The sequence below is a fragment of the Cupressus sempervirens genome, chromosome 9 (assembly GCF_028749045.1).
Source record: "Cupressus sempervirens isolate cs-2001-9-10 chromosome 9, ASM2874904v1, whole genome shotgun sequence".
Lineage (NCBI taxonomy): Eukaryota > Viridiplantae > Streptophyta > Pinopsida > Cupressales > Cupressaceae > Cupressus > Cupressus sempervirens.
In genome coordinates, this window is record NC_143126.1 from 420331625 (window position 1) to 420359120 (window position 27496).

Here is a 27496-nt window from a genome sequence, read left to right on the forward strand (position 1 = left end):
ATGGCGTAGGTAGGGTTTAATGAGAAGTACCAAAAAAACAATGTTTTGTCTCAAACATAACTACAACAAATTTAAACTTAACAAAAACATTAAGAACAACTAGTTGTTTCTAGATTCGATTGTGTAAAAAAAATTGCATCAACGTTTCAGATCACATTCTATGATCCATTATCAATGTTTATGGATCACAGAGTGTGATTTGAAACAATGCAAAAAAATTTAAAAGAAAATGAATCCAGAAACAACAAGATCCAAACAAAAAAATATTTTTACAAATGAACAATGTTATTTGTAACATATTTAACATTGTCTTTAAACCTATGCCCCACAACAATTGAAAACTGAACTCCCATTAGAGTTTACATTTATTGTGGTGGCTTTGGTTTTCAAAGAAGCACCAAACAAACAATATTTTATGTAAACCTAAACTACTATAAGAAATCAAAACAATAGTCTCCAAATCATAGGCACCACAACAATTAGAAATTGAGTTGCTACCAAAGTTTATATTATTTGTGATTACTAGGATTTACAAAAAAGTACACAATAAATAATATACACCAAACAAACAATACTTTGTATGAACCTTAACCACCAGAACAAAACAACAAACAAAAAATTGAAACCCAACAACAAATAACTATTTCACGAATAGGAAATTTCCAACCTTGAGAAGAAACAATGCCATCTATTGGTAAGATCAACCTCTGCAAAGGACCTCGTCACAAACAATTATCTACAAACACTACACACAACATAGGATAAGTTACCTTGTGCATTAAAAAATGAAAACCACAAGATGAACTAACAAACAAAAAGAGAAACTAATACAGGACCTAAAAGCCTCTCCAAGAGACCCACACAAAAGAGCCAACACTTTGAGTGCAAACCCAAACCACCATTAAAAAATGTATTCAAGCCACAATTACCACTTCCTTCAACTACCATTGTCACCAAAAAATGGCATCTACAAAGGCAACCCAAACAAAATGAAGATGAAAAATTGAACAAGACTGCAAACCTAAGTGCACAACCAAACTAATAATGAATGCAAAAGACCTCAATGATGAGTACCCAAAAATGGATAACCAACTTGCACAGAAACACATTAACATGGAGCCATTAGCATAAGGCCACCACATCAAAATGCCACTTTCATCATTAAAAGGCCATGTTGTTATTATACAACATCATCTCATAAAAAAATGTTGATCAGACAAACTCATCAAAGGATTTGTTCATTCTCAGTGTAAAAGACCCCACTAAATCCATACTAGCATAATTATAATTACTTTTCTTTAAAAACTATTTAAAATCAAATGTATTATGATCGAATGAGATATTAAATATTTACAATATAAATAATAAAAATTTCCAAAATACTTTATAAATATGAATGAGAATACTTATATACATTATGTACAATTATAATTGTAGATATGACATTTAAAAAGTTATTTAAATTTTGGGAAATGATATATAGAAAATATATGTTAAACACATCATTTTAATTCTTAATTCTTAATTTCAAAAGTAAAAATATATCATTTGGAAAATATCTTATTGAAGTTTGTTTGTTTTTTAATGATAAAATATAAGAAATAAGCACACATGTATGTGGACATATATTACCTTATAAAATAGCTTTAAACAGGCTACCAATAAAAATAAGTGGTTCCACAAACATCAACTAAATACAAGCGGAAAGACTACCCCAAGTACAAAGTTTTGGATTAAGGTTTAAATTGGTTTTAAGGGGAACATAAACCCCTTACAAGTTTACATCATCAAGATAAAAATATTAATAGCCACCAAAAAACCATGTTTTACAGGGACTTGAAACCCTAGTCCAACAATAGCAAATAAACAAAAGAATACCAAAGTCCATCCAGGGTAGAACAAAGCATCCTGCTAGAAAAAACAAAATAACAGTAGCAACAGCCAATTTCTAGCATCCTTGTCCTCAATCAACCCCAGCCCACTCTAACCAACACTACCATCGATTGGGCCTTCATCTTTCTTATTAGTGTCAGAGAAGTACAAAGTTGGGAAACAACTTGTATCTTAAATACTAGCCCTAGCCAACTAGAAACAATACAAAATAAATAACATGTGCTCAAAACTTGAATTAAAGGAAAGTATGTGAAACAAATTGCATATGCTTAAAAGCCAAATTCAAGGGAAGATTATGGATTGCACTTCTTGGAAGGAGTATTCCATTAAATAGTTTAATCCTAACATGGTCATATTCAATAGAACTACATAAGAATGAAAATAAAATGAATAGCAAAAATATTAATTGCCCAAATAAAAATTATTTCCCATGAATTTAGATGTGAAACTTGGAGATAGAAATACCTAAAGAAAAGTAGGTAGACAGAAGATGCTCTTGCACTCAAGAAGTAGTAAAGACAAAATAGCATTACATCATAGAGTCCTCATCCTGTAAAGATATTTGAGTGAATTACATTAATACATTAAAAGTGAACACCTTGAAAATTTTGTTAGAAGTAGCAAAGATCACGACGGTTTTTTAGTTTTTGCTTGCTTATTTTGTTCACTAGCTACCCATGGGTCACATGGAATATTTGGCCCCATAGATGTTATGAATATTCTCTTTCATTCATTCAAACCCACATTGACATATTAAAGACTACAGAGTCGATGTGAGACACCTAGAATAATAAAGAGATGAAAGCAATAATCATACAAAACTTGGCACTGACTAATAAAAAAGGTACTGAATATGAAAATGAGAGTATCTTACCACCATAACAAGAGATACAAAATATTCACAATCAAATGGAGAGTAGCAAGTAAATTGTGAGGCATTATGTTTTCCAAGAATTGGGACCTTCCTCAGGAAAAAGTTGTAACAACTCCACCTCCATGGGCTCCTCATCTTCGTGAACAAGACGATCGAACAACTCATGTAACCCAGTGAACTTGTTAATGGAAGAATTAAGAGTAGATAGCTCCAAATTGTCAATAAAGTCATAGAACATGTGTAGAGTATTGTCATACTCATTGTAGATACCTCTTGCCCTTAGCACATACAAGAGATAAATATAATTTCTGTCAATAGAAAAATCATTAAAATCCATGAAACTTGTTGTTGGAAAATCACATTGCATAAGAGGCTGATACCCTAATTCTTTATGCAAAAGAAATAATGGAAACATTTAGGGAAAAGTATAGGCATTTGCAATGGTCATTACCATGCCTTTGTCCAAGAACAGGTCCGTACAAACTATTAAGGAAATAGGACATCACCTCCATTCCCAGAGTAGTAGGATTGACCTTGCCATTCCTTTTCAATTACCAATCAAACAACATTCTCAAATGAGAAGATGAGAATACAAATGGATCCCTATTTCCCAATAGCAAATTAGCAACTCAATTATGTATTCCATGAATGCCACACTTATACAATGCCAATAAAGTCACTATACCTTATACAATACAGAGCTTACCAGCATATTGAGTGGTTATGGTATTCAGTGGTTAACGTAGACATAAGAGCTAGAAGGTAGATGAGATAGATAGAGTTTTCATCTTGCAATATATATTACAGTTATTAACAATTCAATATGCAATAATGTTGCCAAGTTATCAGTGATTCATATGCAAATACAATGTTATATAACATAAAATTAATAGTTAAAACATAAGGCATAAATTTAAGGGTGACAAAGGTACTATAAATAGATGTTGTTTTATTAATTAAAACCAATATGAAATAGTTATCATGTCAAATTTTGTATAACTACCATATTGTCACACTATTTATTTATGTGGCACTATTCAATAAAAAAAACACCATTAAAAACATTCATTAGTCGATTCAATACAATATAATGTACAAACAAAATGTTAAGCTTTTACAATTATATTCCATGTTTTTTCTATAAGCTTTACATTGTAGGGTGTGAAATATTATACTACTTTGAGTTAGATTTTATTTCAAATGCATTTATATGAAGAAAAAAAAACAAATTGCTACTACAATTGTTTGAATCCTTTCATTAAAATAAAAAACTTAAGAGACGGTTTATAAATAGAAAATAAAAAAATAATTGACATTGTTAGAGTGAGGGTTAAAATGTAGATAAAATGGATGGAAATTTTTACTTGAAAAATTAAATACGATCTTGAAGGAAAAACAAAAAGTAGAATTTATATAAAATATTAAGCAAAATTCAAATACATATCGCAGGCAGCAATTCGCATATGCATGCTGGCATCGCCGCTAGCATCACAGGATTTGAAAACGGTGTTGAGAATGCAGTTGGCGTTCTTTCCAAGGTGATCGCTCCAAACAGGTGTCTGCTCCGTTCCTCCTCCTGTTAATTTATCGAAATCCCTATGTCCTCCATCAGAACCCTTAGGCCCGTTTGGTTGCTGGAATATGAGTGGAATAGGAAAACGAAATTAGAATATGTTTTATATTCGTTGTTTGGTAAGCTCAATCGGAATTGGGAATAGGAAGACATATTCCAATTTTGCCCCTCAAATGAGCATATGTCTATGCCAAAAAATATCTATTATTGGAATAGGCCATTTCCATTCCCATTCCGATTTTCCATTAAAAAAAAAATACATATATATATATATATATATATATATATATATTTTTTTTTTTTTTCTTTAAATTTTTTTTTTTTAAAAAAAATTTTAAAACTTTTTTTTTTAAAATTTTAAAAAAAAAAAAAAAAAATTTAAATTTTTTTTTTTTTACTTTTATTTTTTGAATTTTTTTTGTTAAATTTTTTTTTAATAACATTTTTAAAAATTATATCTATTTGTTTAAAAAAATAAAAATGAAAATGAATTAACTAAAAATAATAATAAATTTAAAAAAAAAATTAGGAAAAATGTTTTAAAAAATACAAAACTTAACCTTATTCCTATTCTATTTTTGTACAACCAAACAATAGATTAACATATTCCCAGTCGAATTCCAAGTGCACCAAACATGATTAGAATTGCCTATTTCTATTCTCATTCCTCATTTCCATTCCCATTCCATTTTTCTATTCTAATTTTCTATTCCTATGCCAGCAACCAAACGGGGCCTTATCTACTACCATTAACTCTCTCCTCCCTCCCCCCGCCCCACCTGCCCGAATTTATTGCTCCCCATTTCCAATGGCCAAGTTGATAAGGGCTCCGTTATTAACCAGGCCTTTGCTCCTAAAGAGGCTACCCATACTTTCGTCGTTAAGCCCAAATCATTCCTGGAAGCCGTCACTAACTCCGCTCCTGCCATTAGCACGGGCGCAAGGTTTACCTTTGTAGCAAACAATGAGGCCAGACAAGTAGGTAAGCACTCTAGGAGTCCTTCCTCATTTGATGTTTCTCCAAACCCTGGAATGATAGTTGTATTTTTGAAGGAAAAGGATAGGCTAAGGAACTCTGTTAATTTCTTTTCTGCGGTTGAAATTGATAAGGTTCCTCCTGGGAAATTTTTAGATGATTGGTTCCACAACTTCTGGAACCTAAAACTTGGCTATCACATTTCTTTCTGTCGTCAGATCCAAAGGGGTTTGTTTGTTATCTTCTTTAATAATAATGAATTACAAGCTGCTATTCTCAATAAGCAATACTGGATTGTTCGCAACACTACTTTTCGAGCTATTGCTTGGACCCCTGAAGCTATCCTCGATGAAGTTGTAGCCCTTTCGGCTCCCAGATGGATTCTTGTTAAACAAATCCCTCCTTCTTTATGGTGTTTTTGGCCGTAACTCCTCGAACCCATTAGCAAATTTGTTGGAATGGATGATTCCATTCGATTGGTACCTCACATGGATGCTAGAGTTCTAATCTCGCTAAATACGGGCAAAGATCTATCTAGTGAACTAAACATTGTCATTACTAATGAGGTTTTCTCCTGCCCTATAGAAACTTTGGGTGGGCTTAACGCCTATTTTCTTTGTAGGAAGGAAGGGCATCTCAAAAAAGGTTGTCCCATCATTAAAAATAATAAAAAACCTAAAGCAACTAACCCTACTATCTCCCCAGCCTCCAATCCCCCAGAACCTATGGTTTTTACCTCATCTATGTCCAATCCCCAACCCCCAATTGTTGTTTCCTCCCAGTCAAGCCTAGCCTCTCAACTTCTGCTTATTCCTACGGGCACTACCTTGCCTAATCTTGATGACTCTGCAAATGGATTCTAGTCAGTGTCTATAAAGAGGAAGAAAGGCAACCACAAACCTAAGAACTCCTGTTAACCTATTGTTTCCTCCCCTGCTCCCGCCTCTTTTTTCAAGCCCATCCCTCATCCGACCGCCAACCCCTCTGCACATCCCTCCATTGATAACTCCAACAAGTCTTTCGCCTCGACCCTGCTAGCTTGGCCTAGACTTCTGATCAATTTTTTTAAAGAAATTGCCGATGATTTTGTCTTGGAATTCATTTTGCCAGCTCCTAGCGCAGCTAGCACCCCGGATATGGATCTAGATTCTACATCACCATCCCTATCAGATAATGATGATATCCTAACTTCGAAGAGGAGAGGGAGACCTCCTGGATCCAAAAACAAAAATTCTACGGCTAAAAAACAAAGTCCTTGTGACTCTATGGGAATCTCTCCTATGGAGGAAGTTTTGTGTGTTAATGTGACTAATCCCAAAATCATTTCCTCATGAAGTGTGTTTCATGGAATGTTAGGGGACTAGAATGCCCCGACAAGAAATTCGTTATCCATAGTTTTCTCAATAGTACCAAGTCTATTGATACCCTGATGTTGCAAGAAATAAAATCTACTGGATTCACTCTTGAATCCAACTTAAATTTTCTTTGGGGCAATGCAATTAAGTTTGCTACTAATCACCCTCATGGTAGAGGGAGTGTTGCCATCTTGATTAACCCTAAATGGGAAGCCTTCATCAAGAGTAGTGTCATCTCCCCCTACAACAGAGCTATTTGGATCATGTTCAATTATAATAATAAAGATTTTGGTATTTGTTTTGTTTATGCTACCAATGACTATAAAGATAGATCGAATCTTTGGCCCTAGCTTACCTCTCTCCTTGATATTCCCTGGTTGTTGGGAAGAGACTTAAATATGATCAAATCCTAAGATGATAAAATGGGAGGACTTCCATTCTCTTGGAAAGAGCAAGAAAGGTATCATTGAAATTTGCTTAAACACTCTAAGCTCCTCTTTGACCCTTTGACTGGGAACAAGGACAATAATCTAGGGCTTTGGCACCCTTAGTGCAACTTTCAGAAAGGCCCTACCAAAATTTACTCTAGTTTAGACCGTTTTTATCTTAATAAGAATTTCTTTTTTGTGGCCCTTGATGATCACAATAACCTGGTCTTAGTTTCACATACTACTTTGTCGGATCACCCCCCTTCTATCTTGATTAGGCTTAGTTGTTCCCCTAGCTTTAGTAGGAACAGTAGTCCCAAGTTTATTCTCAATACCAGCCTCTTGTCTGATGAAGATATTCTCTCTGCCATTCCCATTATCAAACTTATTAACAAATCTCACTACCCTGCCATCTCCCATGCTGAGAGGTGGAATTTGAATGTGCTTGCTTGGTAGAATCTAGACTTGTTGCCAACCTTTATGAAGTTGAGTGTGTTATTCAAGGTAACCTAGATAATTCCTTGCTGGTCTCTCATCTTGCCTGTGCCAAGGATGCCCTTAGGAAGCATCAACAACATAAAATTCATGGTAGTAAGATTTGTTCCAGAACCCATTGGCTTCAATTCGAAGACGGAGGTAGTAAGTTCTTTCTTAATCTCATTAAACAGAAGCATGCTAATGAATCCATTGAGAAGATTGTTATTGATAATTAAGAGATTACTAACCTTAATAACATAAAGATGGAATTTGCTCACTATTATGAAAGTTGTTTTCCTCTGAAGACTCTGTTGAAGCTAGTTCCCTTAGGGAACAATGCAAAAACATTATTCCCAAAAGGATTATGAACAGTGATACCACCTTGCTCAGTAAACATATTTCCTTGGATGAAATTGAGAACTCTATTAACTCCCTTAGGAACGATAAAGCTCCTAGCCCTGACAGTTTGCCGATTGAATTTTATAAAGCTAATAGTAAATGGATTTGTAATGATCTGCTGGAGATCTATAATGAAGCTATTGAATCTAGCTCCTTCGGATGCTCCATTAATAGGGGGATTATCAAATTAATCCCCAAGGAGGGGAATAAAACCCTTCTTAAGAATTGGAGACCTATCACTCTCTTGAACGTTTCCTATAAAATCCTTGCTAAAATTTTATCCCGTAGGCTTGAAACCATCCTTCCCAAATTCGCTTGCTCTACCTAAACTGACTTTATTAAAGGCGGGTACATTCTTGAAAACCTGATTACCAACTGGGAGGCTTTGGATTGGGCTAAACATTCTAATCAAAATGATTCGATGTTTTTGTTGGACTTTGAAAAGGCCTATGATAGGGTTGAGTGGAGTTTTATTACTATGATGTTGAATGTTTTTGGTTTCCTTCCCTACTTTTGTAAGACTATTGAGATGTTGCTTAGAGACGCCTATGCTCAAGCTCTTTGGGGGTTTTGGGCTAAGGCCTCCAAATGGACCTTTCATGCCCTTGATGGAGAAGATCCGTGGAAAGTGCTAATTAAGAACAATATTGAAAGAGGCTACCCGAAGAACTCCAAATTCTGGAAAAACCTTTCTTTGAGTGATCTGATTTGTGGTGACTTTCCTATCATGGTCCAAGGTTCTATTGTTTTCAGATCCATCTAGAAGGCTTGGAACCATATTAGGCAGTTCATTAAGAATAAGAGCTTCTATGATGACAAACATCTCCATGGTGAAAGATCCATTTGGTGGAATCTGCAGCTTGGTGGTAAACCTTTAGCCCTCTCCCAGGGATGCTCTACCAAGCAATGGGCCTCCCACGGGGTTAAGCAATTTATGAATATCTTTGACAATGACAGACTTATCTTGTGGGATGAGCTAAAGGTTAAGTATAACATTCCTACCTCTCAAAAGAAAACTTATAATATGATTCTCAAAGCTAGTAAAGACATTCCCTCCCGCTGCCATGTTGGCTTCAGTAGCTACCTGAACATTAAGTGGTCGGATGGTACCATTATCACCAAACTGAAAGCCAAGAATATATATTCTATTATTGATCATAATGAATCCATTATCAACCATTTTGATGTCTCTTCCTAGAAGAAATTATTTGACAAACTTTGGAAAAGCTCTATTGATCCTAAAATCAAGTGTTTTAAATGGCTCCTTATTCTGGATAAACTTCCTATTAGGAAGAATTTTTCTAATATCACTTACTGCAACATTTGCAAAAACCCGGAAACAAGGAAGCACATTTTCTTTGACTACAACTTTGCCAAAGAGGTTTGGCCGATGTTTGGTATCTCTATCCCTACCAATTTTAATATCTTTTGAGATTATTACAGGTTTTATTACTAATGCTAAAAAGGACATTAATCTGTTTTCAAATATTCTTGCTTCTAACATTTTATGGCAAATTTGGAAATGCAAGAATGAGGAACGATTTCAAAATATTCCTAGGGTTCTTATTGAGTCTTTTCGAAGTCTCACACATTTTAAAAAAATTTTGCAGGTTCGCATTACCAGGAAAATTGATAAAGATAAATTCAAAAGACTTCTTAGATCTGGATATGCTATTTCTTTGCCACTAAGCTGAAGGATGGGTACTTTTGGAGGCGCCATATGGACAATCTTAAAATTTTCAATCAAACTATCAAGCAGCTGAACAAGGAGATCAGAAGGAACAACCAGGGTACTACAGGAAATATGATCCTCATGCTCAAACAAATCTAGGATCAAAAAATCATTGTGCGGATGGAAGAAGATATGGGGTGGACCACTTGGGTGGACTCTCACGATGACTTGCTGCATTAGGCCTTGTTTCCTTTTTGGTAATTTGGTGGTCAATTTATAACTTCTCGTTCTTGGTCTGGTGCTGAGGCTTGGCCTCATGTAAATTTCTTTTGATACTCTACAGTCTCTTTTTGTTTTGTGAACTCCTTATACTTAATACAAAAATACAGGATCTTTGTTGTATACTAGAGATTTTTTTTTTTTTAAAATTGACATCCTCATATTATAATATATCTTCTCTCCGATTTCTCTAATTTATTGCAATGCCAATATTGTTGAGTTTAATCCTCATTATTAGAACAATGTGTGATAAAATTATTGATTTCCTTTGTTGATAGTGTATATAGTCTGTTACTAAGTACCTCCTCTAGTTGTTTATATCAGTTTAGGAGAAAAACAATTATTTTCTGTTATTAAATTGTAAATATAATCATAATAGCAATTCAAACAAATGAACGGAAACAATACCAAACAAATATCTTTTGCTTTTTCTTAATTTATTGATGTTGTATTTTCCTAATCTAATGGCTGGAGTTGGGGACTGGTGTTGCTGTTTTCCAGCCAAAAATTACATTGAACAAGGGTTAGATTTAAAACAAAGACATTTGTGTAACAAGAAGGGATCTGATTCTTCCAAGGTAGAGAATTCTCGATCAATTTTCTTCTTGGATCGCCTAATTTTTATTGTGCACAATCTCTTTCATGAATACCTTTGTCTTTGCTAACTGTAGTATCATATCTTAGTCTAAGAAACTACACAGAGTTCATCGATAAACAACAGGAAAATGGCAAACACAAATTTCAATAGCAGTCCTCATTTAAAAAAAAAAACCAACCCAGGCTATTAGCTGTCATTTTAATGCTAGCAAATCATTTCTGGGTGAATCGTCTGGGAAAATCTGCGGACAAATCTAATGAGTCCAATTGAATTAAAACCTCTGAATACCTATCAGAAGTCTTTCTAAGTTGTTTATTTGCTAGTTTTCTTGGCTATTTTTGTCAAAGGCAACGAGGCTTTTAACCCTTAATCCATCGTATTTCCATTGGCAGAGAATTAGAATTTAGCGTTTCTGCGAGAAATACAAACTTATCTGCCTTGCATAGCGATGTAACGGTGCAACTTCTGTAGAGACGTCTGCAACTTTCTTGAAGCTTCCCAGATACTCTCACAAATTTTATTATTAGTAACTTTTTTCATTAGAGTTGAAGTGAAAATGCAATAAAAGCATCAGTAAATGCGTTTCATTCCAACTCATCTACAATTGTCTTCGCTTTTTTTTTCCTTTTTAACCTTATTTATTTAAATCTCTAACCTTGGGAAACTTGTCAATATCCAATGAGGAAATTGGAATTCCTGAAGAGAAATTAATTTTTAAATAAATAGACGTCAAACATTATAGTCTTTCGAGTTTTTCAGTTCCCAAAATTAATGACAATAAAAATATGGGAACATAAGTACCATGTCTTAAGGCAGAGACTAAAAACTAACTTTTAAATCATTGCATCATATGAATGATTTAGAAAGGATCAAAGATTGAGAAAATATTTTATTGAAGCTTTGTAGAATTTGATCACAAATGGATTCCTGTGGAATCCTTGTTCGCAACTTTAATTCTTCATTGCTACACGAATCTATTCATATAGAATGACCAAGAAAAATGGATTCCTATGGAATCCTTGTTTGCAACTTTAATTCTTCATTGCTGCATGAATCTATAGGTATAGAATGACCAAGAAAAACTTGATCTCACAATTATCATGTTGAAATTATCTGTGTTAAATTAAAACTAGCAAAGAAAATAGAATAAAACATAAACAAAGAAGACAAAATAAAAAGAACACAGATTTATTGGGGTTCACCACAACTTGTGGCTACCTCCACACTTGAGCAGTGGACCATTATATTAAACAACATCCAATCTGATACAACTCAATATATGACTGCACAAGTCATTTATTTACAGAAAGTTGGAAGAATAGGAAGAGACTAGGAAATGAATGGTCATGTGACTGTTGGGCTTCATACCCCAACAATCTCCTCCATGAAGTCCAGCCAGCACATCCATGAAGTGTGGCGTCCCCTGCTTCATATTCTGAATCTTAGAAAATAAGGATGTGAGAAGATCTCAAGGTTGCTAGGCTTTGCTCCAACACACTTCGAATGAGTCTTCTCCACATTTTATCAGACTTGATAAGATCTAGGATAACTTTTACAAGCCCATTCCAAGTTTCTAAATGGAAATTATTAGAGACTTGATCAGACTCGATAAGATCTAGAATAACTTTTACAAGCCCATTACAAGTTTCTAAATGGAAACTATTAGTCTTTTAGATTTGGTGCCTTTCAAACTCCTGAAATTTCTCTAAACAGGGCAAATGGGAAAGAAACATATCTCGCCTTAACCAATTAAAATTCTTTGTTCCAACTTCTCTTGAAATTGTCTGCTTATGCAGTTCATGGAGACGCTTATGCACCATGGCCTCCACAACATCATTGTCTGAAAAATTAATAACTGCAAAACTACATAGCCTCTCGGTGCCACTGTCATTTATAATGACAGCATCTGCTATATTTTCAAAATACTTACTAAATCATCTTCTTCTAATATGACTGTGACAGCATCTGCTATATTTTCAAAATACTTACTAAAATCATCTTCTTCTAATATGACTGGCTCTGACATTATCACTTCTTCCAGCCAGTCATCACATAGCATCTCAACAACAGTCCCGCCCATTTCATCCTCACTTGGGCATCTATTCATCTGCACATTCACCTGGTCCAGTGCTGCAAATACCTTTCGTTGGTCACACCATTTTCCTGTTCTTCCCACCGGCAGTCATGTCCAGCATCAAGGCATTGCAAATTCCATTCATGTCAATCTGAAAGAACAAATGGGCGCCGAGAGGATGCCAGAAAGCTCTAAAAATCTGAGCAGATTATTATCCTGAGTTTGAGACGTCTGGCCCTCGTAGGCCTGGTTCAAAACCCCACTCACCATAATCACCATCGGCTCTGCCAAATTATGTGGCTGTTGGGGTGAGGATTTGGAGTGACTAGCGCATGAAGTATCGTGGGTTGCTTCAGAGGAATTACGAAATGTGTGGGTTCCCGATTTGGGATGCGGATGATTCTCAATGTGATCTGTAGACTGTGGAACGACACCCGACGTCTCCTGCACTTCACCATCATCGTGGGGGCCAATTAATTGAATTTGAATCCTGTAACTGGCGTCTAAACAATGGTGGTTCTGCCATGTTAGTTTCTATGAGGGTAAATAACTGTTGCTGATAAGAAGACGCAGGATTGCCCAGACTAGTGGATGTTGAGTCCACAAGTTGAAATCGTGCATCGCCAGTTCACACAGTGCGAGGGAAATCCACAACATAAGTGTTTGATAGTCCCATCATTGAGGTCTGCAGATCCCGGTGGTCTAACTAGGATGAACCTCTGTGGGCAATGTGTCGTGCAAGCAATCAGCAGAATGTGGGCAGTCACTAGCACGTTCAGCATCTAAATGCTTAGTAAAATTTTGAGGATTAACAAATGTCTCCTCCACAATGCCATGATCTGGCCTCTTAATGGCCTGACCTTTCCAATCCTCTTAATGGCCCGACTTTTCCAATCCTCTTTCAGACACTTTTCCCTCTCTTCATCAAGAAGAAATCTTGGTATTAGCCCAAACGTCTCAAGCATATGCCAAATAGAGGTTTCACTCGTGACGTATGAATTATTGTCTTGTTGTTTTCTCCCTTTTTCTTCATCTTCCCAATTATTGTCTTGTTGTTTTCTTTCATCTTTCCCTGTACCTTCTTGCACAGAGAAGATTGCAGTTAATGCATTCCATTCGGTTTCTACTGCTGCAACCTACAACAATAAATCATTGAAGTCCTTATTCTTTGACATGCCAAAGGCTTCTGGATCATGAGCAGCTTTGAGCCCCTGGCTCTCTTTGGCCTCCTTGAGCTCTATAAACCCGCGGTCGTTAGACCTTCGGTTGCCAGCCATCCGGAATCCTCTTGTAATTTCTTTTCACAGAGAGGAAACTCCTCCGTCAGCAAGTCATACATTTTTGCAAGATAAAGGTCTTTTGTATGACTCTTCCCATCATTCTTTCTGAAACAGGTCCATACCTTTTCAAAGTTATCTTTTTCAATATTCATTATGCGACACAAAACCTCCAACTCTTAGCGCATATAAAATAGCTAGTCTGTCAATAGGAAATTCTCTTCCTTCAACCTCATAAATCTTTCTTTTAGTTATATAAGCATCAGCTTCATCAACTTCATCCTCCCTTGCTTCAACATCCTCCTCCTCAAAGTCAACTTCAACCTCGCTTGCTTCACCATTCCCCTCTTCAGCCTCAACTTCATCCTCGCTTGTTTCACCATTCTCCTCTTCAGCCTCAACTTCATCCTCACTTGCTTCAGCAACCTACTCCTCAGCGGAATCCCAATTTTCATGAAATTTTTCAATGACAAAATTAACGTCATCTTCTTCTTCCTCCATCTCTACTCGAATGAAACTGACTCTAATACCAATTTTTAAATTAAAACGAGCAGAGAAAATGGAATAAAATATAAACAAAGAAGAAACAATAAAAAGAACAAAATTTTATCGTGGTTCACCACAACTTGTAGCTACGTCCACACTTGAGCAAGGAACTATTATATGAACTATAGTATTAAACAATATCCAATCTGATACAACACAATACATGACTGCACAAGTCATTTATAGAAAGTTGATTGAATAGGGAGAGACAACAAGAAAGGAAAGGAAAAAAGGAAAGGGGGTCTTATAGTCCATGACAATATGCCATAGTTTTTGGGTTTACGTATGGTGACAGTGATATGGGACTACCTCGTACTCTTTTTCGAGAGGCGCTTGGCGCTACAAACGAGGCGTACATACCCTACCCTCAGTGGGATTTGAAATGAATGGTCATGTGACCATTGGGCTTCATACCCCAACAATTTGTTCAACCTACTTGTGAATCACCTGCAAGCAAAGTACTGTCACAAATGGAGATCAAAGCTCCTTGTTTGTAACCTCCACCTTAATTCTTCATTGCTGTACCAATCCCAAAAAAAACTCGTGCTCATGCTTCATCCAATGCTCTGGATTCTATTGACCAATTCTCAAATCCAATTACAAATAAAATAAAAATATATGAATTATGTACCATCATTCTACGAGCCTCCCATATGGTCCTTGTTCTTAACCTTAATTTCCTTGTTTAATTAATCCGCACAGTTTTGATGAACAGGAAAAACTTGACTGCCACACTTTCAGCAATCAAATTTCTTCTATTTTATTGAGGGGTTCTAAAATCTGATTACAAATACATAAGATAATTATATAAAATTTCATCATCATTTTAAGAACTTGTTGTATGCTCCTAGTTCTTGACCTTGATTCTTCATTATTGAATGAATCTATCCACAGATAAGATAACCCAAAAATAAAGAATTTCGTGCTTCAACAAATTGCAGAATCTGATTACAATTATATGAAAGTATATCTAGATTTTTTGTTTTATCAACCTAAATATTGTTGTCAGTGTAATTTATTCATTTTTGAACTATAATGTCAAATGAAGTCATTTTATTTAGCATCATGTGGCAAGTTTTATGAGCCCTGTACAAAATCATGCGCAGTACAAGTATGTACATTCCACACATTGCTTAAAAAATCACCACCTGCAATATACAAGTTATCTTGGGTTTTTCTTTATCTACACGTATCACAGTCATAGAGGTCACTCCATGTCCATGCCTTGAAAAATTGCCTCTTCATCACTCATAATCTCGTCAGCAGAGGAATCATCAATGGCAAGCTTACTGCAAACAGAAAATGCCCTATTAATCCTGGATGGTTCATCTCCTTGTACCACATATCATCCTGGAGCAAAGTTTGAAGTTATTACCTTAAAGACCGGCAACTGAAGCAGAGAATTCGCTTCAACTTCTTGTTGTAGAAGAAGAAGTTAAAAAACCATCTGCAATGAACAGGATATGGTTAGCTCACAGATATTCATATATATCTCTAGTCAGTACTCATTTACATACAAGTGAGACACAATTTTGAGGGTGGGACGAAAAGAGATTCAATTAATGTGTAATAGAATAACAAAAGGAGCAGTGATTATCAATTGCAATGAACAGTGCACTCAAGGAGAAAAAGTCTTAAGGTGTTCATAATGGGGTTTCTGTTTCAAATCCAAGGAGACAATCTGTTGGATAAGTGTTGTAAACTTTCCATGTTCCATCAATCTTTCTACTAACATCTTTCAGGACAAATCTTAAGTATTCGGTTTTCCCTCTTTTTTCATTCATGTTTTAATGCACTCATGTTCGACTTCACTCTTGTTAGTTGAACAATTTTTTTAACTTGAACATTATCAGGAAAAAGACTACATTTTGGATTTTTTTCATGGATTTTTTCTATCTGCACTTGTGTTCTAGTTTGACTTCGATCTTTCTAAGGAAAGAATTTTTGGATTCAAATTTTGAACATTCTCAAGAAAAAGCCTTGTACTTTGGTTCTTTTCTATTTTCTATTTTGATTTCCCCTCATGTTTTAAAAATTTAAAAGCACTCTTGTTTGACATTTACAAGATGTCATGTGATGCGCAAAATCACTTCCAATGTGTTTATATACACCCATACTCAAGGATAAAGTATGAGATGCATTATTGTATTGGAGAATAGTTGAATTTTGAAATAGAAATTTTTTTTTCTGTGTAGAGTTTTTTCTTAGTTACCGATTTGGGATACGGTCCGACTTGGGCATGTGAATTGGATCCATGGATTCAAGATTATTTTTTCCAAATTATATATAATATATATATATATATATAGTTGTAGAATTATGTATATTTCTCTTAGTTTTTAGTATATATAATGCATAAAAAGGTCATTTTAGGATTGGAAAGCAAAAATTAATAATTCTATTTAAAAGTCATATTAAATAACTTAAGACCCACTTAAAACCGTCAATCCTTGAGGATTCGCGCTGGATCCTTGAGGATTCACACTTGGATTCATGCAGATCCAGGCAGGATCCTTGTTTTACACAGCGGATTCATCCGGATATAATGCATAAAAAGTTCATTTTAGGATTGGAAAGCAAAAATTAATAATTATATGTAAAAGTCATATTAAATAACTTAAGATCCACTTAAAACCATCGATCCTTGAGGATTCATGCTGTATCCTTGAGGATTTGTGCCTGGATTCATGCAGATCCAAGCAGGATCCTTGTTTTACACAGCGGATTCGTCTGGATTGGTGGGCCTGTGTAAAACAAGGATCCTGCCCAGATCTGCATGAATCCAAGCACGAATCTGGTAACTAAGAGTTTTTGGTGAGATACCTGGTACTACCTTTGCTTTCTATTTCTTATGTTATTGTTACAAACTGTATGAACACTGATATTATTCATTTTTATACAGCTTCTTGTGACAACCTGATCATAGTATTCAAAATTGGGTCAAATACAACATCCAGCTCCCAGGGTATAGGGTACTACAGGTTTTACCGATGAGGAAAGATTTACAGAACCACAAGAGCGAGAGTAAAGATGGTTGCCCTTTCTTATTCTATAAAATTATCTAAACCAGGTGACATTGTGTAGGATAAATATATACAAACGTATCTCAAATTTCCTGGTATAAATCATTCTAATTTCCATGCCATGCAGTATTGATATGCTCTTCCCCATGGCCAAGAGGTCTCATGTAGGAAATTCTCCAGGCCACCAAGACCCCTTTCCCTTCTAACATGATGCATGTATAAAATATTGGTGCCTATTCCTGAAGCACCAAATGATAGTGGACGGCAGTAGAGAGGTGCATTTGATTACTCTGATGATTGTAAACTGAGTTGATTTTTTATTGATTTATGGATTCAACTTCTAGTTCTGGTGTAAGCCACTATTTAATTTGCAAAACTACTATTATGAAAGGAGCACATACATCGTTCCTCTTTCAAAGATGTCTCCTCCTTCAATTTCAGGCATGTAGCTGTAAATTCACTCTCAGCAATGTCAATTACCTGCACACAAGAGAGTAGAGTTTGCAAATGTCTTATGACATGTTCATATTTCAAATTTTCAAAGAAAGGCAATGACAAAACATAAAGGGCTTTGATCGAATCCAGGATAAGGTGAAGATAAAAGAAATGTGGACCTCATCAATTGCTTTCCAAATACTGTCTAGAAAAGAGACATCCTCCCCATTATCTGCTGTCCACACCTACCAGGACAAAAGAAGAAACAAAGCCATTATCTGCTGCCCACACTTGCCAGCACCAAAGAAGAAACAAAATGCATGATGTCAAACAACACCCATTTCAAATTTTATGGTGAATAGAAGCTATGATCCAAACAGGAGTAGATATGCTATAACCTTTTCAGCTTCAAGTAAGTAATTTTCCATCTTCTGCCTCACAGTGTTCAATCCATGTTCCTTGGAAAAATGGTGAGCTTGGATCATGCTTCTTGATAGAGTCCAAATAATGATAAAAAATGGACAAGTCAGAACCACAATTAAGCACAAAGTGTCAAACTACCGTCTCTCTACAGAATAAGAGAGAGAGAGATGTATAATTAGTAGTTATTCAAATTTCAGCAAATGTTGACTTACACTTAGGTGCAACTAAATTGAGAACTCAACATAAAATGAAGTGCATTGTATGAAATGGAGAGAATTGAACTCTCGGCTCCTTTCGGAGCAGCAGTTATACTGCTTGTCAACCATTTGACATCACTTCCTAAACTCGTAGGGAAGGATATGTGTTGGGTTTGACATGTCATTGAAAGGCATCACATTGGCAGTACTCAGATATCCTTCACAGCAAGTTCTTCATAAAATGCATAAAATTTGTGATCAAGTTTCCTTCACACTTTATTTTACCTGAAATCGTAGTCTGGGTACATGTGGTTTAGCGTCAATATAAGGTGAATCAACGTCCTGCGGCTGTTAAGAGAATGACGAGTTGTAATTTGTCAAGACCAGACTGCCAAACATGTAATATCAACCACCAGCTGAACAGACATATAATCTCGGATCTGACACTATCTGTTTTGAATATGAAGATTACATCTGCTTCATTCTTGTAGTAAAAAGAAATTATTTTTTCTAGCAAGAATTCTGAAGTGGTACCTTGTTGAGTTACAGAGAGGCCCTACTGGAGAAGAAGAATGGCTTTCAGAAGACTCTGACAGATAGTCCAAGACCTGTGAGAATGGAGAAATGTTCATTCCTTTATCAGTTGGAAAGAATAAAGAATTATATTTCAGTTCCATGAAAGATTAAAGCGGCCAATGGAACTGGTAAAAACTAAATAGTACAAGCATGTAACACAATAATACTAATGCACCTCCAGACAACCTACTAAAAAGGAAACACGAGTAGTGCACATACCTATAGCACAAGTATCACAAACAGATGGCTAAGGAAAATCAGAGGCATGTCAAGTAGATTGCTTGTACTAGATATTTGGTGGTCTATGGCATGACAAAATTGATCCAGAAATGGTTGTAAATTCCTTACATCAGAGTGCTGACGAGATAAACATGTATTTCTATGGTTCTAGATGTTAGCATCAAGAGAATAAAGGATAATAATTAAGAGTACCCAGTGTCATGCATTTGTAGTTTAGAGGAGCCCTCCTATTACAAACTGTTTCTCTTATAAGTAAAGTCCCAACAGATTTGATTTTATACTGAAAGAAAGGAATGCTTTGAGTAGGCTAAGCCTTGAAACAAAAATTAATAACGTGACTATCTTGAACTAAAGAAAGTAGCAGAAAATTGAGTGCTCCATCTCTACATCTAGTTATCCCATTGGTCTCTATGGATGTAACACTATCTTTCAAGTCTAAGCTGATGGCATTCAATTCTAATCTGTATCAGGAGGAACTGCAGCTTAATCAAACAATGTTAGAAAATAGGTTCTACGGTAATGAAAATACTAATCATAACCTTGACCAAATGCTTATAGCCTAAAACTTAAAAAGCTAGTGTGATGCTGCAGGGTTGCAAGTTTCATCCATGTAACCTGATGTGGTCCCATTGAATATTGTTAAATAGGGTGTCCTTTTTAATTTAGTGGTTAAAGAAAAATGAAGAATTAGAGCTTGTCATTAGAGATGCCCAACGAACAACAATTAATATTTCACATACCAACGTTATAGATGTTTTCGTCAATTTGTGCAGTATCACATTTTGAGAATGACTATATTTCAATTAGAGATATGAGTGCCTTCAAGATAGGTGCAATGAAACAACTTGCACAGTAAAGTAATATAATAGGAAATGAGGGAGGACTCAAGACAGATGTAGTGAAGCAATTTGCACAAGAAAGAAATATGATAGGAAAGGAGGTGGGAATCAAGAAAGATGTAATAAACCAACTTGCACAAGAAAGGAATGGCTGCCACTAATGTCGACTCCAGTGCTTAAAAATAGCACCTATGATGACATAACTACCTTTAAATGACTATAGTAATGATTTTAGAACCTAAGAGTTAAGATTGCCACATACCAATTACTCAGAACCATATGCCCATAATAGGTCAAGGGGCATAACATACCCTGCCTTCTTGACAGAAGGATTGTCTTCGTCACTGATAAATTATGGAGTCTTTTGCACAAAATCTTCATTTTCCCACACAGCATCTTCAAACAGGGAGTTCTACCATTTAATCAAATGCTTTGTGATTGTCCTTGACCACAACCTCTTGGCGCTTGTTTCAAGAATTTCCTCGAGATCCAAACTATTCTGCCCTCCTCATCAAACGCTAATAACTCAACTAATGCTAGAACTCTCTGCCCAACAACCTTCTTCAAGCATGAAATATGAAAAATTGGATATATTTGTGTTGACACAGGTAACTCTACTTTATATGCTACACTACAATATCTTTCAACACCTTATGAGGAACATAGTACTTGGGTGCAAGCTTGTTATCTTTTTGCTGTTGTTTAAGCAACTTTTTCTTATCTGTCTGTAATTGCATAAATGCCCAATCTCCCACTTCAGAATTCCTTTTACTACAGAGCTGGTAAGCCTATCGCTTCATTCTATTTTGTGCCATGGCTAGGTTAACTTGGAGACTACTAAGTTCCTCTTGCTGATGTTGCATGTACTTCACAATTGTTTGAGCCAGTTTGGGTGTGCCAGAAAAGAAGAGGTGATTGACAACAACTGAAACCCATATAGAGCTTAAAATGGAGACATCTTAGAGTGAGGATGAAAAGAAGTGTTATTGTGTCTTTCTGCTAGTGGTAGCCATTTTTTTAATCTGAAGCAAACATTAGAAGTACCCTTCCAAGCATTTTCTGACCACATCTATTAAGTTGGGGATGATATGAGCTACAAGTAGGCAAAGTGCTCAAAGATGAAAATAAGTCATAAGATCTGATCACTTACCATAACTTTTCCCATGTAGTCTCGTAAGTACCCATAAAAGTTGTTGCAACAATCTTTCGGGTGTGCCAAAACATAAATGTGCATATTTGTTGAGACAATCCACAACCACCACACTGACTTTTTTTCTTTCAAATTTGGGGAAATCAATGATGAAATCCATAGATACCGCCTCCCACCTTGGGATAGATAGGATTGCAAAAAACCTGGAGTCTTAGTTGTCTCCCTTTTATTTTATCGACATACAATTTTTTTAACATCACTTATTAATTCCTCTCAAAAGAATTTTTTCTTAATTCTGTATTAAGTTTTCCAGAATCCAAAGTGCCCAATTACTACAAAAGCAAGTCTACCAAACACCTTATGTATTTAATTTTTGTCTATGTAGAAATCTTTCTTAATTCTGCATTAAGTTTTCCAGAATCCAAAGTGCCCAATTAATACAAAAGCAAGTAGTTCTACCAAACACCTTATGTATTGAATTTTTGTCTATGTAAAATGTGTCCCTTCTACCATAATACATTTCCTTTGTGTGCATAAATGTCTGAGACATTGGAATCCTATTGGATTTTCTCAAAGAGGGTTTGAATATTTGTGTCCTCCCACTCTTTTCTTGCCTTGTTTATACAATATACTTGTAAAATGGAAATGGTGTACAATAGTGGTTTTGTGGGTTCATCCCTCCTTATTAAAGGATCAACCACAACATTCTCCTTGTCTTTCCTTATATATGATCTCAAAGTCATAGCCCTAGATTTTCATGATCATTTTTAAAATGAAAATCTCTATTCCAAGAAATATGTGAGACTATCATAATCTGTTTTTACCTTAAAGTGTCGGTCCATTAGATAAAGTCTCCATTGGTTAATTCCATGCAAGATAGCCAACATTTCCCCCTCAAAACTCGCTTCAATGAATTATGACCTTTAAGTTCATGGCTCTCAAATGCTATGGGCCTTCCTTCTTGCATGAAAACTACTCCTATGTCAAATCCTAAAACACCAAATTCCATAATCAATGTTTTTGAGATATATAAAGCAGCTGTTATTGGAGTTGTGCACATGACTTCCTTAAGCTGCTCAAATGACCTTATCTCGACCGGATTCCACTTGAAGGAATCTCACATCACCAAAATCGTGAAAGGTGATATAACACAACCAAAATTCTTAGCACATTAACGATAATAATCTATATGTGTTGAGCACACAGCAGGACTAAGAGGGGGCAGGGTGAATTAGTCCGGACAGAAATAGTAATTTTATTTCAAATCTTGATATACCTCAAATCACCATAATCAATTAAATTCAATCTAATCATAAAACACAAAACATAATCAACATAAGCACACCAGATTTATGTGGAAAACCCACAATGAGAATCAAACTCACAATATAGATAATCTTGAGTTACAATGTTCAGGCTCAATGCCAATGAGAAACAACACTTGAAAGGCTTGCACAACTAGGACTCACTGCCTTAGTGCAGAATACAAAGGACTTGTTTAGCTAGGACTCATTATCTCAGGGCAAGATACGAGTCATCTGACAGAAGCATCAATCTCAGAAATGTGATAAGAAGATTCTCTTGTACCTGAATTAGTACCTAGCGATCAGGATCATAGCATACATCTATCACCATCACAACACATTGTTTTGATTAGAATCACAACACGTTGTTACTGAATATTTTTTTCAAGTCCAGTCTTCTATATACTTGCTTCACATGCACCCTTAACCTTTTTCTCTTCTTTCCCTCACACCATGTGCTCTTACCACAATACCATTTTTCCATCACATATCTCTACTTTTGAATGAACTCGTTAAATATGAGACAGATCATTAAAAGCTTTAATGAAGGTCAGCCATAAGCAAATCACTATTACATCCAAACCCAAAATACATGAAGCGGTCCACTCCAAGAGTAAGAGGGGGCCTAATTTATCATAACACACCCTCCTAAGATATATCCAATGGCCACACACCAACCAAAATAATTTTTGAAATGTATCGTGTAGAAAAGCAATTAAGCTTGTCGAACCATCAGCCAAGAAACATTTTCTGGAGCATTCTTGAAGCATGCATATCTCTATGCACCAAGACGCTACCCAAATTAACATTCCAACATTAATTGTGAAGCCTATCCAAGCCCAATAAATGGTCCCAATCAAGATAGCACAGCAGGAAACACAAAAATATAGAATTCAAAGATATTCCACACCAATTTGAAAGAACTCTTTGTTGTCAGAGGATACCATCAATACCATAGCATAAATCTTATCTCAACACAACTAACATCACACATAGTAGCAGGAAATAGAGTCATCAATCTGAAAATACAAAGTAATAGTAATATCGAATCATCAACCTCAACAACAATAGTAATGCCAAGCAACTATGGTAATGCCAAACCAACAAGCTCAACACAATGACTGAAATACCAAATCAAGTAATACCATCCAAACTAAGCACCACTTATACAAGTTGTAAATATTCTCAGTAGAATTTGTATATAGATTCCATACATCCACAACATCTTCATCACCAAATCTTACCATAGAACTAACAAGGAACTTAGCAACATTATCACCAAATATAAACTGAGATTCCATCGCCACTGCAACAAAATTCAAAGCACAACTAGAATGCGTATACATTTATAAAAATCTTCCAAACCAAGGGACCTGCAAGAGTATAAGATACATAGGATATCTTGAATCATATCCACAAAAGGAACATCTACCACAATTCCTACTATCTATACCTTTCCAAACAAGTTGTATACTTTTGGACCAAGCTTAGCCAAAGTACCAACATGTTTGTCACTAATATTGCATCCTTCCAATAAATTTGACATCAATGACAACCAACATGCCATATATGCAACAATCTCCCCTATCATTGATGGAAATGCTCATGAACTTAAGCTAAAATCTCTCCACCTTTGACATCAAGGACAAAGGATAACAAGCCAATTTTTTCCCATACAAACTCCACTACTCCCCCTAAGAACACCAATCTGCATCACTCCAAGAAACAAAAGATAAATCTTCGAGTCTCCCCCTAGAAGATACATCTTCGAACAATATTAGTCCTCACATATCTGCTTTATTGAAAATACTTTTATCTATTCAATAGATCTTACATAACTATTTACCAAATCATTGATACTGAGAGCAAGAGCAACTCAATACCTGAATGAGGAGGGGGAAATAAAGATTTTGCAATTACTTCTCCACCTTAGACTATACACTACCCCTTTATTTAGAAAAAGAATCAGAACCACCAAAAGGCTTCAGTTACCCACTTCTCCCCTTGGCCCTTTAGACCAGGCGAATTTCGAATCGGTTCTTGGTCTTGGTCCCAATTCCCTTTTGGGTTCCACTTGGGTTTGAACCCAAGCAAGTTGGTTCCTTCAGGTCGAACTAGGGCAGACCCAGGTAGACCGAGTGCTAACCAGATACAATTCCAATGGGAACATTCTATAATTTAGTGCAAAAAACAATTATTGCAGAATTTGAATAAAGATTTTTAGCATTACAAACAAAATTTTCTGAAGTTCAAATATTTATTACATCAAATTAAACTAGCCCTCAAGATCTCTTCCAATGAAATTTTTATATCCAATTGTTGATAACGGCCCTTGTCTAAATAATTGGAAGCTCTATATAGTGATAAATCATGTTTGAAACATTAAATAACATCTCCAATAGGTGAAGGGACTTGCAACCTACTTACATAACATTTTTCAAGTAGGATGTTAATTACAAATGAACAAGCTCTTTGTACATTGAAAAAGTAATAAACGTTGGACAACATGGAAAGCAAGAATGTTATCAGTGCAGTTGATCCCAGAAACATTGACAATGTTTGTGAACCAACTAATGCCTTTGATGAAGACGAAGATTTAGATAATCCATTAGATGATTGAAACTTAGCATAAAGTTCTAATTGTTGAAGGTCTAAGCAATGATACTTGAACTGGATATTATTTTAATATTTTGGTGTTGCTAATAGATATGATATTAAATTACAAGTTTATAGTGTTTTTGTTGTTTTTATGATACTGTGGCATTCTAATCTTAATTTGTTTTTCTAGGCTGCATACATATGTGCGCGTGTTATATATATATATATATAAAACATGCTTTTGTATAGACAAGCCCAAACCCCATTTCAAGATTTTGACGTACTAGTGAACTGGTTCTTCGAACTCGAATTCAAATTGGTAACTTACCCAAATGGTGTAGATACATCCTCAAATCTTTCTACTTTGCTTTACTCTTTTAATAATAACTTTTGTATCTCTTCTTTCTCAATATTAATTTTGATCTTCTTTACGAGAAAATTGTTTTCCTCAATTCTCATAGACAACTCCGCAATTTGATCAATTTTGTTGCAATCATAAAATATTGAACCAGTTTGTGGTCTTCATTTATTTTCTCATTACTTCTTTAAATATCCATGTTTATCCTACATTCAAAAACTCTATGTACATACATCTGACAAGCATAGTAATATCCATCAAAGATTCTAGCCTTTTTAACAAAGTGTTCATCTGCACCTGCATTCTTATTTATCTGATTTCTACACTCAATTGTGATTTGTGCACAATTATTGCAAAAGTAGCATCTTATATTAACTGATTGGCTTTTTATCCAACTTCCGCATTCACTAGCTTTAGACCATACTTATTACATGAATAAAGAGAAATCAAAGATCTTTTTTTGTCAATGTTGCCAAATCAACACAAGAGAATATTGCACAGATACTTGGATTTAATATTGATTCTTTGCCCATCACATACTTGGGAGTAGCAATCAACACTACTATCAAATATAATCAAATTTGGAAGGACTTGCTCAACAAATGTCAATCCAATGCTAAGCAAGGGAAACATAGATGGTTATCACAAGCAGGTGGCATTTTAATGATTAAAGATATCTGCCATCCCTATTTGTAGAATGTTATGTTTTAGCATGGACCACTCCACTAGGAATAAATTGGATGGTTACTCAAAAAATCCATTTGGGAGCCAAAGACATAAGGAAGATTCCATTAATCAATTGGAACACTGCATGTCTCCTTAAGGAAGAAGGTGGAGTGGGACTTGAGAAAATGAAACTACAAAAAAGAGCACTTCAGCCAAATTAGCTTGGAAAATGTACACCCAACCAAATAAATTATGGTGCAGAATGTTCTAAGCTAAATTCAAGGGATGCTGACATAATTTTCACACTAGCCAATATAGCAAGAGGATCTGCAGCTTGAAATTTCCTTTGGGAATGTAGAAGCTTCGTCACTGAGCACATATCTTGGCATATAGGAGATGGGAAAAATAGAAAAAAAGTGGACCAACTCCTGCGAAGGGGAAGTCCCTCTCTCAGAACTGTTTGAAGATCAATCTTGAATCTCACGGGTAGAAAACATCATGCAAGACAAGATATCATACTACATAGAAAACAAAAATATGCTCGGTGAGAAATGCTCATGGAAAACAATTGCAATTGGTGAGAGGGACAACTGTGCAACACTGAATGTGATCTTAAAAAATTGGTTAATTTTCAATACAAATAAAGAAGACTCTATATTCTGGTATGCTGCCAAAACAGGTTTATATAGCTCCAAACTTGGTTATGAAATCCAAAGACAACTTATGCAAAACCAAAATTGCCCCAACTAACTATGCTGGAACAAGCATATTCTTCCTAAAGTAGGGGCATTCTTATGGATTGTAGTCCATGAGAGGACTTTAACTGGCAATAGACTGAGATCCATTGGCATAATCCAATTGGTGCATCACCTGCAAACAAAATGAGAAAACTCCAAACCATCTACTTCTTCATTGTCCATATGCTAATAGTTGTTGCGATTGATTCTGCAACACTAATAATTTTGTAGCTGTTAGGAATTATAAACTTCTAGACTATCTCTTGGCTTGGCGAGAAAAAATTAACAATAAATGGTGACACTTATGGTTAATTGGCCCCTCTATGATCGCATGGAAAATTTGGAAAGAAAGGAATATGAGAAACATCAAAGACTAGTTTCTATCATCAAACCTCCTCATTATCTTCAAAGATTGGTTTTTATTTTCAAAGACTTTTTATTCTAGTGCACTGCCAAAACAGGTTCATATAGCTCTAGACTTGGTTATGAAATCCAAAGAACACGTATGCAAGACCTGAATTGGCCCAAC

The 27496-nt window shown here is 35.4% G+C and overlaps 1 long non-coding RNA gene and 1 pseudogene across 2 annotated transcripts in view; one reads left to right on the forward strand and one right to left on the reverse strand.

Annotated features, from left to right (window-relative positions):
• Positions 1–10379: 10379 nt before the first annotated feature.
• LOC149539086 (uncharacterized) overlaps positions 10380–27496 on the forward strand; it is a 35767-nt gene continuing 18650 nt past the window's right edge. The window contains exon 1 of the long non-coding RNA XR_016356159.1: positions 10380–10504. This is a non-coding gene — a long non-coding RNA (uncharacterized LOC149539086). The remainder of the gene's footprint in view (positions 10505–27496) is intronic.
• The window catches only part of LOC149539087 (uncharacterized), a 54900-nt pseudogene continuing 42861 nt past the window's right edge, over positions 15458–27496 (reverse strand). Inside the window, exons 5-11 of the transcript XR_016356158.1 lie at positions 19034–19107; positions 18785–18847; positions 18278–18365; positions 18059–18124; positions 17846–17924; positions 15797–15868; positions 15458–15710 (exon numbers count right to left, since the gene is read on the reverse strand). The product of XR_016356158.1 is annotated as an uncharacterized LOC149539087 (transcript). The remainder of the gene's footprint in view (positions 15711–15796; positions 15869–17845; positions 17925–18058; positions 18125–18277; positions 18366–18784; positions 18848–19033; positions 19108–27496) is intronic.